General features: G+C 34.8%; 1 pseudogene across 1 annotated transcript; it reads right to left on the reverse strand.

Annotated features, from left to right (window-relative positions):
• Positions 1-234: 234 nt before the first annotated feature.
• On the reverse strand, positions 235-935 carry LOC308248304 (acyl-protein thioesterase 1-like; annotated as a pseudogene). Its single transcript has 2 exons — positions 886-935; positions 235-797 (listed from the first exon to the last, which is right to left on the reverse strand). The product of its transcript is annotated as an acyl-protein thioesterase 1-like (transcript).
• Between the last annotated feature and the right edge of the window lie 4485 nt (positions 936-5420).

Genomic DNA, 5420 nt, shown 5'->3' on the forward strand with positions numbered 1-5420 from the left:
CTTCATAGATCATAAATTTCCCATGAGGAGTTATTATTCAGTCTGTCATTGGTATGCATTTGCAAAACCATTTAAATGCTGCAGACATTACAAATTTCAGATTCAGGGACTACACAACGCCGATACTCCACTACAATAATGCTGGTGTGTACTTCTACACAAGCCCCCTTAGTGATGCCCATCAACCGGGGGTAGGAGGTTATCAATGAATTGCTTGACATCCATCATTTCCTGTTAACAAGAACTGTGTGTCATGCCTTCATTGGTTCGAAAGGTTACAATGGCCAGATTTACCAACATTTTAGCTTTTCTACAGGAAGAGAACCAAACACTAGGGGAACTAAGGAGTCAAGATCTCCATGACACTGAAGAATAGCTCTATTGAACTCCACTGATGGGGCCCCGGGAAACGAAGCCACAGGGGAAGCCAGCAACTGAATCAGTGACACCTGCCAGTTTTTGTTGTGTTAGGAGCAGTGTATCAAGATTAAGGCTCCTCCCTGAGAAAATCCACTCTGTTTGAAGAAATGCCATTGCTCACCTCTTTTTCTATCAAAGCGGTTACATTTTCTGCTTCTGGTTTAATTCCAGGTCCATCGTCCTGTGAATCCGGTGACAGCCCAATAATATCAAACACAGGAGACAGAGCCATGTTCATATGTAACGTTGCAGGCATATCTGGGGCATACAGAGATGTGTATTTGATAGATGAACTTCTGATACCTGCAAAGGCTCCTGCCCATCCATGCCCTGTATTTCCCAACCCATGAAGGAAAATGCCTGCAGCAGAGGCCTTCCTGGCCTAGGGCACCATGGACGGACTGACAGCACATGTAAGAACCAGAAACAGTATTTCCATTCCTTTTCCAGCCTTTACAGACATACCTTCCACCCTCAAAGCCAGCCAGGGCGGTGGCCAGCGGAGCCTTTCTCATGCTTCATCGCTCTGACATTGAGTGTCCTGCTTTTCTCTTTCCTGTAAGGGACCCTTGTGATTACACTGGAGCAGGAAATTCTCCTATTTGAAGGTCATTTTATCAGTAGCCTTAATTCCAACTGCAACTGTCATTCCCATTTGCCATGTAACATAACATATTCACAGGTTGTAAAAGTTCAAAATGTGTACATCTTTGGAGGGGTCATTTTTCTGCCTACCACAGTACTCCATTAGCCTAAGCTCCATGCCTAGTTTTAAACCTCTAAAACAAAGAACTGAATGTATCATCTGTAAAATTTTAGTTGAAAACACCTTTTTTTAAATAGTATTCATGACATACAGGGGCTGCAAAACTTTGTTTTTGGTTGATTTATTTAGATAATTTTTCTTAGTTCTTCATTTGATTTTGCATAAGTTAAAATAATATAGATTTAAGCTCTTAAGCAAACATGGATTCCATTTTTAGACTTGTATTAATTTTAGAAACAAAGGACAATGAGGGATACTTATGAATTTTAATTAATTAGGTTCTAAAATAAGTAAATAAAATTTCAGAACCTAATGACAGCTTCTGTGTAAGACATATTAAAAATGACAGCATGGTTTGGCACTATGTTTTCTTTAATTCTTTATGACCTTATTTATTTAACTTTTCAGGGTCAAAAAAAGTAATAGGTATTTGATTTGAGTATATGAATTTTTAATGTATTTCTGACTCTAAGGCTGTCAGGACCTCCTGACCTTTAAGCTTGAAGTGATTAGATTAGATCAGCAGACAGGATAGCCATTGTTTCATGTGTAAACAAAAGCCTTTTTGTCTTCCAAACTAAATTTGAAATTAACTGGCATGGTACACAGATACAATTTAGACTCAATACCATAGAGTAATTAACATGATATTCATGTTGCAATAATTTTCACTGATGCTGAGCAAAGATAGGTCACAGCATGAGTTCTTTCAAGATCCAGGAGTACCATCCTTTTGTTTATCTTCAGGACCTCAGGGTTAATTTTTGCTAACTCATTGGTTTGGAGAATGTTTTTGATGAGGCCAGAATGGTTAAAGGCATAGGTCAATGGATTTTGAGTGGTCAAGGAGTCTTTATTTTATATGTTGGACATATATTTGGAGCAAGAGTAACTATAGTAAAAAATCTCTTTTAATTATTAAGCACCTAAGGAAACTTTAGAACACAGGAGTTCACATCCTTCCCAAGGCTGTAATTGGTGAGCTTTCAGATATGATACTAAACTGACATTTGCATTGTTCAATTTATCTATATCATAACATTTTTGCCATCCTCTTTAAAGTCAAATTGTATGGCTAGCTACTGCACCCTAATCATCTCTTGCTATACAGATCTTGTATACTCAATATATATCTTTTCTTTTTTTTCTGAGAAGTAACTTCAGATTTCTGTTTTGGGAGGGATATATTTGTTCATCAGATTAAACCTTCAATTTTACATTTCAAACCAATACAAACTTTGCAAAGAGGTAAAAAAAAAATCAGGTTTTCTTTATATTGTATGTAAATTACATGAATGGGTTTTACATTTTTTTAATCAGTTATCTTTCATTTTGTTTTGCTTAGAATTTGGTTGCTTTGGTTATTGAGATTTAGAGAGAAGATTAAAAACTGAACTTGGATTGGAATATCAGCTTTCCATTTTTCAGATCTCTGTCATGTTTTGGATATAAGTGGGACATAATAAAACATTCTAAATTATAAGATTAAAAGAGACAACATGTTTAACTAACATAAGTCTGGCTAATATAAACTCAAGAACTCTTCTTTCATTGCTTTTTGTTTTGTTTTGCATTTTCCTTCTCCCTTTTTTTTAGTTACTAGCGTGGTAAATTCAGGTTATTTTTCCAGGTTTCATTGTGCTGCTTTCTGCTTAGATCTTATGGCTGTACAGGGTGAAAAGTTGGTTGCTGATATTTAGTGGTATCAAATAAAGGATGCACCTGGTTTAAGACTTTAAATATACAGTATCACACAGGAGTAAGGAAAATTAGAGGTCCCCAGTACTTGTAGGCCAGTGAAATAAATCTTCAGGATGGCAACTTTAGGATATATCCATTAAACCAAGAGAAATAAGTAAAATCATTTCTTAAATGACTTATTTAGTAGCACTGGCCTACTTAATGGTTAGTATTTCCATGTAGTCATGGATTTTCTCTGGAGAATTAAAATTTCCCTCCCATTAATTTCTGTGCATCTCAAAAGCATTTGTGTCCCTTAAATATAATACTACCACTCCTACCGTTGGCCTCTATTGACTGGTAAAATTATTGTCTGTACATATCTTTTCATTTATTTGTATACCTTTGTTCATGCTATTTGTGGTTATTTCAGAATAGAAGAATCCAGAACATGTGCTTCTTTATATTTTCATGTATCTTTGCATATAGCTTCTCAATTGCCTTGTACATGACTTTATATTCTGTTGTAACCACAGTTTTTCTTTGCACAAAAGATTTGCTAACAAGAACTCTGATTTCTCAAGTGAACCCAAACATTTCTAATTAAATGTGTGTTTAATATCTTTCAGAGAAAAATGTCTATGCTTCCAATAAAATTAGTAAGCAGTACATGTCTATTATAATAACAATGGAGTTTGGTGACTTTCAATCTTTGGATAGAAAACTTCTTTTGATAATTAACTAAGAAAGTCTTGCAGAATTCTTGTGCTTTAATTTTCATTATCCTATTTTTGATGATTTGTTAAACTTAAAAGTGATTAAGATAATATTTTCATAACTACAAAGGAAATGTCAGGGACAAAGTTTGCCTTTAATTTAAACTACTTTTTAAACTACTTATTTTGGGGGATATTTTTAATAACTTAGGTGATTTTTAAATTGATTCTGTCCATATGTCATATTTACCCAATTTAACTGTAAGATTATTGTGGGCTGAAACTATTTTTATTTCTTTTTTTTTAGTTAGCCTTGTAGCAGCACATGAAGCACAATAGTAAATTGTGTTTATGAAACACCAGAGTAAATTGAATGTCTGTAAAATAAACCCAAAATAATCTTCTACATATATATGTTCCTCTTTTTTTCTTAATTCTCTATCATTTAAGCATAATTCAGAATTTATCCCAACTCAGTTTGTAAGAAAACCCCAAAGAAATGACCAAATTACATACATACCTAAAAGAAAAACCTTTACCATGTTATTAACAAGATGAATACACACAGACACACACACACACACACACACACACACACTTGTTTAATCTTCACCCGAGGATATTTTTCCATTGATTTTTAGAGAGAGTGGAAGGAAGAGGGAGAGACAGAGAGAAACATCAATGTGAGAGAGACACATCGATTGGTTGCCTCCTGCACACACCTCAACCTGGACCAGGGAACCTGCAACTGAGGTATGAGTCCTTTAACAGACTTGAACTCAGGACCCTTCAGTCTGTGGGCCAATGCTCTATCCACTGAGCCAAACCGGCAGCAACAAGATAAATATTTTAAATTCAAAACTAGAGAAAGTAGATTAAAAAAACAAAATTTGATACAAAAGTGTATCCCACAGAAAAATGAAGTAAAAGGTTAGACATTGCAAAGTAGGAGTGGGATATGCAAACACTTGTTATTTTCCATAACTTAGAAGTAGCTCATTCCCTTTACCTCCAACAGTAACATTTGTGCAGAAAGGTCATTTTCATTACCCTTAGGTTTGCAATTTACAGTCTCCCTTGCCCACAGGCTTTATTGTTATTTACAATTTTTTTAGTCCCATGAAAACCAAACAGCAGTCAGGCTAATATATGTTAAGTGCCTTAGGCACATTTCAATTAAGTTTTAACATAGTTTGGAAAATTTCCAAAACATTTAGTGAATATTACTTTTAATCACTTTCATTAAAATTAATAACAAGTGTTAAAAAGTAATATAACAAGGAGTTGGGGGAATTGAATTCTTAGTTTCTAAAGGGTTTGCTACTTGTACTAATGTAGAATTTCACTACAATCCAGCCCATGCCACCTGGTCCCATTAAATACTGCATTTTTTGTGGATAAAGGATGGGAGCTATGCACAAGTTAATTTTGTTTTAATATTTTCATATAGTGACCAGATTTACTAGTTACAAAAAATAATGAACTGGTATGTGAACAAAATTAAAAACTTTCAACTAGATTCATCCATCCTTTTCAGTTTTCGCTTACTGTATTTTTTTAAATTTATCTTTATTGTTGAAAGTATTACAGATGTCCTCTTCTCCCCCCACTGACCCCCTTCACCCCACTCTTGTCCCCTCCCTAGGCCTTCCCTGCACTATTGTCTGTCCATGGGCTATACATATATGCATATACGTTCATTGTGTAATCTCTTCCCGCACTCCACTTCCTCTGAAATACGTCAGTATGTTGCATGCTTGAATGTCTCTGGATCTTTTATGTTCATCAGTTTATTTTGTTCATTAGATTCCACATATAAGTGAGATCATTTATATTTA

Source organism: Plecotus auritus (genome assembly GCF_963455305.1).
Source record: "Plecotus auritus genome assembly, chromosome: 5".
NCBI lineage: Eukaryota > Metazoa > Chordata > Mammalia > Chiroptera > Vespertilionidae > Plecotus > Plecotus auritus.